Source organism: Oncorhynchus masou, chromosome 9 (assembly GCF_036934945.1).
Source record: "Oncorhynchus masou masou isolate Uvic2021 chromosome 9, UVic_Omas_1.1, whole genome shotgun sequence".
Lineage (NCBI taxonomy): Eukaryota > Metazoa > Chordata > Actinopteri > Salmoniformes > Salmonidae > Oncorhynchus > Oncorhynchus masou.
Window position 1 is genome coordinate 2,450,465 of NC_088220.1, and position 12,495 is coordinate 2,462,959.

The following is a 12,495-nucleotide window of genomic DNA, read 5'->3' on the forward strand; positions in this document are numbered from 1 at the left end:
GAGGGAGAGACATAAGGAGAGAGAGACATAAGGAGAGAGAGAGACATAAGGAGAGAGAGACATAAGGAGAGAGCGAGACATACGGAGAGAGAGAGACAAGGAGAGAGAGAGAGAGAGAGAGAGAGAGAGAGACACAAGGAGAGAGAGAGACACACACAAGGAGAGAGAGAGACACACACAAGGAGAGAGAGACATAAGGAGAGAGAGAGACATAAGGAGAGAGAGAGACATACGGAGAGAGAGAGAAAGACACACAAGGAGAGAGAGAGAGACACACAAGGAGAGAGATACATAAGGAGAGATAGAGACATAAGGAGAGAGAGACATAAGGAGAGAGAGACAAGGAGAGAGAGAGAGACAAGGAGAGAGAGACATAAGGAGAGAGAGAGACATAAGGAGAGAGAGAAAGACAAGGAGAGAGAGAGACAAGGAGAGAGAGACATAAGGAGAGAGAGAGACATAAGGAGAGAGAGAAAGACAAGGAGAGAGAGAGACATAAGGAGAGAGAAAGATACATAAGGAGAGAGAGAGAGAGAGAGAGAGAGAGAGAGAGAGAGAGAGAGAGAAAGAGAGAAATACTGTCATGACGTTGCCCTCTTTGGGTACAGCCCCTCCCCCTCTCCCTGCCGCTTTAGGAAATCTCGAAGCAAATGGGGACAGCAGACTGAGATAGGGAGAGATTGAATATGTCTGTTAACACTCCAGCAAGCTGGTCTGCACATGCTCTGAGGGCGCGGCTCGGGATGCCGTCTGGACCGGCAGACTTACGAGGGTTAACACGTATAAAATGTCTTACTCAGCCACAGAGAAGGAGAGCCCACAGAACTTGGTAGCGGGCTTCATCGGTGGCACTATGTTATCCTCAAAGGTGTATAGCTTGACTGGGGACAAGACGTCGGTGTTCGCTGCGTGGCTGGTTTTCCCTTTATAGTCTGTGATTGTGTGTAGACCCTGCCACGTACGTCTTGTGCCTGAGCCGTTGAATTGCGACTCTACTTTTGTCTCTGTACTGACGTTTTAACCTGTTTGATTGCCTTACGGAGGGGATGACTCCACCTTTTGTATTAGGCCATATTACCAGTCACAATGCCGTGGTTAAATGCGATGGTTCACGCTTTCAGTTTTGCGCGAATGCTGCCATCAATCTACGGTTTCTGGTTAGGGTAGATTTTAATAGTCTCAGTGGGAACAACATCCGCTATACACTTCCTGATGAACTCAGTCACCGTGTCAGTGTATACATCGCTGTTATTAGCAGAGGCTAGCTGGAACATATTCCAGTCCTCGTGATCAAAACAATCTTGAAGCATGGATTACGATTGGTCAGTCCAGCATTGAATATACCTTAGCAGGGGTAGTTCCTGTTTTTAGTTTCCTGTTTTAGAAACATAGCACGCATTGTTTCCGAGTAAGTTCTGCAAAATAGGAAAGGGTCCATGTTGCTTTAATATGCTTGCAGTCGACCCCTAATGATGTAACTGCCTACATCAACACCTTCTACTCATGAGACCAAGCCCATGCATATACAGTTATACAAACCTGCAGGAGAGAACAATAGTTCCAGTGTTTTCTAAGGGCTAAGCAGTAATTTTCCACTCCTCAAGTTGCTTTATAGTGATATGTCTCTTACTAGTGTCTTATCTCTTTCACTCCCCTGCAGGGATCTGTGTCTATGAATCTCTTTTCGCCTTGAGGTGCTTTCTCACAGACACACTGTTTTCGACTGCAATAACTCACACATCTCTCAGACCGTTTCTTATAAGAAGCAGAGACTAGAAAAGAACTGTGGAAAAATATTAAACCTTATAATGCATATACAGTTGGGAGAACAAGTATTTGATACACTGCCGATTTTGCAGGTTTTCCTACTTACAAAGCATGTAGAGGTCTGTAATGTTTAACGTGTAGTTTACCAAAACATTGTAATGTAAAGTTAGCAAAAATGTATACACAATTTCTACAATAGAAAGGAAAATACCTTTCTATTTCTGGAAAAATCATCATTATTAACTCCATAGTTACATCCCAGTTTACTTATTTGCTTATGGTCTTGCCTACACCAAGTGAACAGTTATTTAAATTAGATGAGAAAAGAATATTCCATTTTATTTGAAATGGCAAGCCAGACAAAGTTAAAAGGGCCTATTTATATAATGAATATGAATTAGAGGGCAGAAATGATTCAGTACTAAAGCATTAGACCTCTCACTAATGGCTTCAGTCATACAAAAGTTATACTTAAATCAGAACTGGGTCTCTAGCAAATCAATACGAATGTCTCACCCAATGTTCAAGAATGGCCTTTTCCCCTTTATTCAGATTATAACCTCTCACTTTCAGTTATTTGAAAAGGAAATCATCTCTCAAATATTGCTATTTTTAAAACAAGCCATAGAAGGTTGGTTGCAATTTCAAATTTATGCAATGTAATATATAATACAGTACATATTGTGGTTAAACTCAAATATACTAATAGATTAAAAAAAACATATTTTTTTGCATAATAAAAAAAAGGTATAATCTTTGTGAATGATATCATTAATATGAGTGGTGGACTTATGTCAGACATGCAGCTAACACAAAAAAATATGGAAATGTCTGGAAATGTGGAAAAAAATATGGAAATGTCTGCTCAACCCAAAATTACAACCAACTAACTGCAGCATTAAAGCACAAATGGAAACGCCCAATTTTTCAGTTTTGATTTGTTAAAAAGTTTGAAATATCCAATAAATGTCGTTCCACTTCATGATTGTGTCCCACTTGTTGTTGATTCTTCACAAAAAAATACAGTTTTATATCTTTATGTTTGAAGCCTGAAATGTGGCAAAAGGTCGCAAAGTTCAATGGGGGTTGAATACTTTCGCAAGGCACTGTAAGTGGTTCAAATTTGTGATAAATAAAAAAGTATACCAGTTTCATTTTAAGGACCAAAAATTGACAGCTGTGCCTTCCATGGCACATGGTTTATGGTTTTTTCAATTCGTCAATTAGTATTATTTTAATTTTTCAATTAGAATTGTTATAAAAAATTGTTGCAACCAATAAAATGTCATATTTTTGGGGGATACTATCTTCACAGCTCGACATATTATGCTGCGAAGAGACATTAGATCATTTGTTTTGGTACTGTCCATATGTAGCTTGTTTTTTTTGGTCACAGATCCAGGAATGACTGAAGAATTGCAACATTTACCTAGAACTAACGCTGCAGATAGCTGGGTGATCTGAAAAGCCATAGTCAATTGATCAATTGAATTGAATTTACTGAATTGAAAATACAATCTATGAGAATAGAAATATTCAGAACTTTTGTGAAACATCAGAGCACAGTTGAAAAATATATGGCAAATAGAAATGCAATATGGATGGTGTTAAGAGATAGATGTAGGTGTATGTAAACTTCCGACTTTAGCTGTATATATACAGTGGGGAGTATATATACACAAGTATTTGATACACTGACGATTTTGCAGGTTTTCCTACTTACAAAACATGCAGAGGTCTGTAATTTTTATCATAGGTACACGTCGACTGTGAGAGATGGAATCTAAAACAAAAATTCAGAAAATCACATTGTATGATTTTTAAGTAATTAATTTGCATTTTATTGCATGACATAAGTATTTGATCACCTACCAACCTGTAAGAATTCTGGCTCTCACAGACCTGTTAGTTTTTCTTTAAGAGTCCCTCCTGTTCTCCACTCATTACCTGTATTAACTGTACCTGTTTGAACATGTTACCTGTATAAAATATACCTGTCCACACACTCAATCAAACAAACCCCAACCTCTCCACAAAGGCCAAGACCAAAAGGCTGTTTAAGGACATCAGGGATAAAATTGTAGACCTGCACAAGGCTGCGATGGGCTACAGGACAATAGGCAAGCAGCTTGGTGAGAAGACAACAACTGTTGGCGCAATTATTACAAAATGGAAGAAGTTCAAGATGACGGTCAATCACCCTCGGTCTGGGGCTCCATGCAAGATCTCACCTCGTGGGGCATCAATGATCACGAGGAAGGTGAGCGATCAGCCCAGAACTACACGGCAGGACCTGGTCAATGACCTGAAGAGAGCTGGAACCACAGTCTCAAAGAAAACCATTAGTAACACACTACGCCGTCATGGATTAAAATCCTGCGGCACACGCAAGGCCCCCCTGCTCAAGCCAGTGCATGTCCAGGCCCGTCTGAAGTTTGCCAATGACCATCTGGATGATCCAGAGGGGGAATGGGAGAAGGTAATTTGGTGTTGATGAGACAAAAATAGAGCCTTTTGGTCTAAACTCCACTCACAGTGTTTGGAGGAAGAAGAAGGATGAGTACAACCCCAAGAACACCATCCCAACCGTGAAGCATGGAGGTGGAAACATCATTCTTTGGGGATGCTTTTCTGCAAAGGGGACAGGACGACTGCACTGTATTGAGGGGAGGATGGATGGGGCCATGTATCGCAAGATATTGGCCAACAACCTCCTTCCCTCAGTAAGAGTATTGAAGATGGGTTGTGGCTGGGTCTTCCAGCATGACAATGACCCGAAACACACAGTCAGGGCAACTAGGGAGTGGCTCCGTAAGAAGCATCTCAAGGTCCTGGAGTGGCCTAGCCAGTCTCCAGACCTGAACCCAATAGAAAATCTTTGGAGGGAGCTGAAATTCCACATTGCTTAGCGACAGCCCCGAAACCTGAAGGATCTGGAGAAGGTTTGTATGGGGGAGTGGGCCAAAATCCCTGCTGCAGTGTGTGCAAACCTGGTCAAGAACTACAGGAAACGTATGATCTCTGTAATTGTAAACAACGGTTTCTGTACCAAATATCTAGTTCTGCTTTTCTGATGTATCAAATACTTAATGTATGTCATGCAATAAAATGCTAATGAATGACTTAAAAACCTTAAAATCATACAATGTGATTTTCTGGATTTTTGTTTTAGATTCCGTCTCTCACAGTTGAAGTGTACCTATGATAAAAATTACAGACCTCTACATGCTTTGTACTTAGGAAACCCTGCAAAATTGACAATGTATCAAATACTTGTTCTCCCACTGTATATATATATATATATATTGCTAATCTGTAGTCCAGGACCCTATAGCTGTAGTGGGGGAGGGGTCTTATAGCCCTTCCCCTTCTAGTAATACAACATAAGCATAATCAATTATTCTAATACGTCAATCATTTGGTGTAGCCCCTATAATGACCCCAAGGTGAACCCCATCACTGCTTATAGGAAGGGAGGAGCAAAATGGGGTCGTGATTTTGATTTGCAAAAAGAAGTGTGGGAAAGGGCCTTCTAGGCAGTCCGAAAGGGGAAGTTGCAGTGATTCAGCGTTTTAGCAGTGCGAGTACTTCGGTAATGTTTTCCTCAAATTTGCTTTGTTAAAATCCCCAGCTATAATAAATGCGGCCTCAGGATATGTGGTTTCCAGTTTTGCACAAAGTCCAGTGTAGGTCCTTGAGGGCTGTTGTAGCATTGGCTTAAGAGGGTGTGCAGTAACTTCACTAATTGAGCACGGTGAAGTTATTACACATTGGATGTTGTATCAACACACCCGGTCACTACAAAGATACAAACGTCCTTCCTGACTCAGTTGCCGGAGAGGAAGGAAACTGCTCATGGATTTCACCATGAGGCTAATGGTGACTTTATAACAGTTACATAATGTAATGGTTGTGATATGAGCAAACTGAGGATGGATGATCAACATTGTAGTTACTTCACAATACTAACCTAAATGTCAGAGGGAAAAAAAGGAAGCCTGTACAGAATACAAATATTCCAAAACATCAAATCAAATCCAATTGTAAGGGATTTCCTCCTCTTCTTCCGAAGAGGAGAGGTGAAAAGGATCAGAGGACCAATATGCGGCGTGGTAAGTGTCCATGGTTCTTTTTAATACGTAAATGTACACATGAACAACTCCTACACAACACATCACTTCATATTTTCAAGCATGATGGTCGATGCATCACGTTATGGGTATGCTTGTCATCGGTAAGGACTAGGGAGTTTTTTATGATAAAAAGAAACGGACTACAGCCAGAAGCACAAGCAAAATACTAGAGGAAAACCTGCTTTCCAACAGACACTGGGAGACAAATGCACCTTTCAGCAAGGCAAATCTAGACAAATCTAGAGTTATAATTTTGACTTAAATCGCGCAATTCAAAAAAATAATCATAACAATGATGTATATTAAACATTGAGATACACACACGTGTCTTATTTCATTTTTTTACCTTAATTTTACTACCTGTTCTACCTGTATTTTATTTTTTACCTTTATTTAACCAGGCAAGTCAGTTAAGAACAAATTCTTATTTTCAACGATGGCCTAGGAACAGTGGGTTAACTGCCTGTTCAGGGGCAGAACGACAGATTTTGTACCTTGTCAGCTTGGGGATTTGAACTTGCAACCTTTTGGTTACTAGCCCAATGCTCTAGCCACTAGGCTACACTGCCACCCCCCCCAAAAAAAGCTTAAATTCTTGTTAATTTAACTGCACTGGCCGATTTATGGTAGGCTTTACAGCGAAAGCATGCCATGCGAATGTTTGAGGAAGGCGCCCCACATCAACATTTTTTTCCACTGGCACAGGCTTCATAAAATCACAAATAGCAATTAACTATTCACTTACTTTTTGAAAATCTTCCTTTGATTTGTTATCCAAAGGGTCCCAGCTACAACATGTAGTGTCGTTTTGTTAGATAAAATCCTTCTTTATATCCCAAAAAGTCTGTTTAGTTGGCGCCATCGATTTGAGTAATTCACTCGTTCAACATGCAGAGAAAATCATTCAAAAAACTACACCTAAACTTTGATTCAACAAGTCAAAATACATTTCTATGTAATCCTGAACCAAAATAAAATGTAATTAAATGGGGCTATGGGAAATACTGCCCCCTTTGGATGAATTGTGTGCCCAAAGTAAACTAAAAAAAAACTGTCAAAAATTGCTAATATATGCATATAATAATTATTATTGAATAGAAAACACTCTAAAGCTTCTAAAACCGTTCAAATTATGTCTGTATGTAAAGCAGAACTCACAGGGCAGCCATTCTCCCAAACTCTCTCTCTCTCCTAAGAAAGTTGCTCCAACTTTGACGTCATCGCCCCCACCCTTCCCAACCAGCTACAGATCTGGGAACAGTTTCTATTTCTTCAGCGCGCGCTCTCGTCTTTTAATGAGACGTGCAACGGAGAAAATAGCACGAGCTTTGACTGCTTGGTGGGCAAAATACTGAGGTGTCACGAGTTTTCAGGAGCGCGCTCTGTGAAAACGGACTTTTTTTCCCAGTCTGGCTGAAGAGAGTTCGTTATGTTTGATTTAATCGCCAATTGTTTTGTACGTTAAAAACATCCTAAAGCTTGATTCTGCACTTAGTTTGACCAGTTTAGTCGACATATAATATGTAAATTTGAAGTTTTGATGCGCAATTTTCGTGATCAGAAGTCCTTTTTGGGGTAATTCACCTGAAGATGTTAGCTTTTGCTAATACAAAGACACACCAACAGCAACCAAACGTTATATTAGGTAAGTATAACTCCTTCCACGACATTCTTGTCGAAGACCATCAAAGGTAAGGGAATATTTATGTTATAAAATTGTATTTTTGTCGAATCCAACATAGTAGAGAAATAATGCTAATGGCTGAGCGCCGTCTCAGATTATTGAATAGTGAACGAATTCTGTAACGTTAAAAATAAATGTAACACAGCGTTTGCATTAAGAAGAAGTGTATCTTTCTAAATATATGTAGAACATGTATATTTAGTCAAAGTTTATGATGTTTATTGCTGTTATCTGGCGTTAGCTGCTGGAGATATTTATAATTTCTCCGGTCATTTCTGCTGCATTTTTTGAACATGGCTCAATGTAAATGGAGATTTATGGATATAAATTGCATATTATTGAAAAAAACATAAATGTACTGTGTAACATGTGCTATTACTGTCATCTGATGAAGATTTTCAAAAGGTTAGTGAATTATTTTTCTTTTAATCCTGCGTTTGTGATTGTGCTATTTTGCATAGCCATGTGGCTACATATTGTATGTTTCCCTAGTGGTGGTTTAACATAAATATGTGCTATGTTTTCGCTGTAAAACATTTTAAAATTCTGACATGCTGGGTAGATGAACAAGGTGTTTATCTTTCATTTAAGCTATTGGACTTGTTAATGTGTGGAGGTTAAATATTTGTAAGAATATGTTTGCTTTCCCTGCGCCACCGTTTGGGCTGAAGGGGGGGGGGTTCCTAGTTGGGAACCCGTAGCCCCATATGGTTTTAAACTATAAACGGAAAGAAGTATGTTCAATAGGAAAGCAAAGTTAACAGGTGTGCGTCCTCTTCATCCTCTTCATCGCGCTCTAATACATATTTCCAAACTAGTGTTGTCGTACTAAAAGTCATATTTCTTCTTCATTATTCAAGTTACAAGCCTGGAACCTTGAACAAAGATTGTTGACATGTAGTGGAAGGAATTGCAGTCTGGGAGCTGGTATTGCATATTCCCCTATGCTTTCCATTCCCCTATGCTTTCCAAACAAAAAAACAAATCTGGTTGGATTTTCTCCTACCATATCAATTGTGTAATAGTCTCATACATTATTGACACACTTCAAAGTGTTTTCTATACAATGGCACCAATTATATGCATATCCTGGCTTCTGGGCATGAGGAACAGGCAGTTAACTTTGGGCACGTCAGTCATGCTTCTGGGCATGAGGAACAGGCAGTTAACTTTGGGCACGTCAGTCATGCTTCTGGGCATGAGGAACAGGCAGTTAACTTTGGGCACGTCAGTCATGCTTCTGGGCATGAGGAACAGGCAGTTAACTATGGGCACGTTAGTCATGCTTCTGGGCCTGAGGAACGGGCAGTTAACTTTGGGCACGTTAGTCAGGCTTCTGGGCCTGAGGAACGGGCAGTTAACTTTGGGCACGTTAGTCAGGCTTCTGGGCCTGAGGAACGGGCAGTTAACTTTGGGCACGTTAGTCAGGCTTCTGGGCCTGAGGAACGGGCAGTTAACTTTGGGCACATCAGTCATGCTTCTGGGCCTGAGGAACATGCAGTTAACTTTGGGCACGTTAGTCAGGCTTCTGGGCCTGAGGAACGGGCAGTTAACTTTGGGCACGTTAGTCAGGCTTCTGGGCCTCAGGAACAGGCAGTTAACTTTGGGCACGTCAGTCAGGCGGAAATTGAGAAAAAAAGGACCCTAGCCTGAAGAAGCTTTAAAGAAGAATTGGCAAATATTGTAAAATCCAGGTGTGCAAAGCTGTAAAGACTGATCCAGAAAGACTGACCCAGAAAGACTGACCCAGAAAGACTGACCCAGAAAGACACTCAGATCGCGGCCAAATGTGCTTCTACAAAGTATTGACTCAGTGGTGTGAATAATTAGGTAAATTCGATATTTTTGTATTTCATTTTCCATGAATTTGCAAAAATAAAATGTAAACATGTTTTCACTTTGTCAATATGGAGTATTTTGCGCAGATGGGTGTGATCTAAAAGAAAATATATATTTAATACATTTTGAATTCAGACTGTAACACAACTAAATGTAGAATAAGTCAGTTGAATACTTTGAGTATGATGGCTGTATAACAGTGGTGGAAAAGTACTCTAATACTGTAGTAAAAGTAAATGTACCTTATTAATAGAAAATGACTCAAGTAAAAGTGAAAGTCACCCAGTAAAATACTACAGGTATTTGGTTTTAAATATTCTTAAGTATTAAATGTCAATGTAGTTGCTAAAATATACTTATTAAGTATCAAAAGTAAAAGTAGAAGTATGAATAATAAAAAATTATATGTATTATATTTAACCTTTATTTTTAACTGGGCAAGTCAGCTAAGAAGAAATTCTTATTTACAATGACACCCCGTCCAAAATTTAACCCGGACGACTCTGGGCCGATTGAACACCGCCCTATGGCACTCCCATTCACGGTCGGTTGTGATACAGCCCGGATTCAAACCAGGGTGTCTGTAGTGATGCTCAAGCACTGAAAAGCCTTAGATTGCTGTGCCACTTGTACATATTAAGCAAACCAGATTGTCTTGTTTTTTTTAATTTACGAATTGCTAGGGCCATAATCTAACATTCAGATGTCATTTTCCAACAAAGCATTTCTGTTTAGTGAGTCCGCCAGATCAGAGGCAGTAGGGATGACCAGGGATGTTCTCTGTTTAGTGAGTCCTCCAGATCAGAGGCAGTAGGGATGACCAGGGATGTTCTCTGTTTAGTGAGTCCTCCAGATCAGAGGCAGTAGGGATGACCAGGGATGTCCTCTGTTTAGTGAGTCCACCAGATCAGAGGCAGTAGGGATGACCAGGGATGTTCTCTGTTTAGTGAGTCCTCCAGATCAGAGACAGTAGGGATGACCAGGGATGTTCTCTGTTTAGTGAGTCCTCCAGATCAGAGGCAGTAGGGATGGACCAGGGATGTTCTCTGTTTAGTGAGTCCTCCAGATCAGAGGCAGTAGAGGTGACCAGGGATGTTCTCTGTTTAGTGAGTCCTCCAGATCAGAGCCAGTAGAGATGACCAGGGATGATCTCTGTTTAGTGAGTCCACCAGATCAGAGACAGTAGGGATGATCAGGGATGTTCTCTGTTTAGTGAGTCCTCCAGATCAGAGCCAGTAGAGATGACCAGGGATGATCTCTGTTTAGTGAGTCCACCAGATCAGAGACAGTAGGGATGACCAGGGATGTTCTCTGTTTAGTGAGTCCTCCAGATCAGAGCCAGTAGAGATGACCAGGGATGATCTCTGTTTAGTGAGTCCTCCAGATCAGAGGCAGTAGGGATGATCAGGGATGTTCTCTGTTTAGTGAGTCCTCCAGATCAGAGCCAGTAGAGATGACCAGGGATGATCTCTGTTTAGTGAGTCCACCAGATCAGAGACAGTAGGGATGACCAGGGATGTTCTCTGTTTAGTAAGTCCTCCAGATCAGAGCCAGTAGAGATGACCAGGGATGATCTCTGTTTAGTGAGTCCTCCAGATCAGAGGCAGTAGGGATGACCAGGGATGTTCTTTGTTTAGTGAGTCCTCCAGATCAGAGGCAGTAGGGATGACCAGGGATGTTATCTGTTTAGTGAGTCCTCAGATCAGAGGCAGTAGGGATGACCAGGGATGTCCTCTGTTTAGTGAGTCCACCAGATCAGAGGCAGTAGGGATGACCAGGGATGTTCTTTGTTTAGTGAGTCCTCCAGATCAGAGACAGTAGGGATGACCAGGGATGTTCTCTGTTTAGTGAGTCCTCCAGATCAGAGGCAGTAGAGATGACCAGGGATGTTCTCTGTTTAGTGAGTCCACCAGATCAGAGGCAGTAGGGATGACCAGGGATGTTCTCTGTTTAGTGAGTCCTCCAGATCAGAGGCAGTAGAGATGACCAGGGATGATCTCTGTTTAGTGAGTCCACCAGATCAGAGACAGTAGGGATGATCAGGGATGTTCTCTGTTTAGTGAGTCCTCCAGATCAGAGCCAGTAGAGATGACCAGGGATGATCTCTGTTTAGTGAGTCCACCAGATCAGAGACAGTAGGGATGACCAGGGATGTTCTCTGTTTAGTGAGTCCTCCAGATCAGAGCCAGTAGAGATGACCAGGGATGATCTCTGTTTAGTGAGTCCACCAGATCAGAGACAGTAGAGATAACCAGGGATGTTCTCTGTTTAGTGAGTCCACCAGATCAGAGGCAGTAGAGATGACCAGGGATGTTCTCTGTTTAGTGAGTCCACCAGATCAGAGACAGTAGGGATGACCAGGGATGTTCTCTGTTTAGTGAGTCCTCCAGATCAGAGGCAGTAGAGATGACCAGGGATGTTCTCTGTTTAGTGAGTCCACCAGATCAGAGGCAGTAGGGATGACCAGGGATGTTCTCTGTTTAGTGAGTCCTCCAGATCAGAGGCAGTAGGGATGACCAGGGATGTTCTCTGTTTAGTGAGTCCTCCAGATCAGAGGCAGTAGGGATGACCAGGGATGTTCTCTGTTTAGTGAGTCCTCCAGATCAGAGGCAGTAGGGATGACCAGGGATGTCCTCTGTTTAGTGAGTCCACCAGATCAGAGGCAGTAGGGATGACCAGGGATGTTCTCTGTTTAGTGAGTCCTCCAGATCAGAGACAGTAGGGATGACCAGGGATGTTCTCTGTTTAGTGAGTCCTCCAGATCATAGGCAGTAGGGATGGACCAGGGATGTTCTCTGTTTAGTGAGTCCTCCAGATCAGAGCCAGTAGAGATGACCAGGGATGATCTCTGTTTAGTGAGTCCACCAGATCAGAGACAGTAGGGATGATCAGGGATGTTCTCTGTTTAGTGAGTCCTCCAGATCAGAGCCAGTAGAGATGACCAGGGATGATCTCTGTTTAGTGAGTCCACCAGATCAGAGACAGTAGGGATGACCAGGGATGTTCTCTGTTTAGTGAGTCCTCCAGATCAGAGCCAGTAGAGATGACCAGGGATGATCTCTGTTTAGTGAG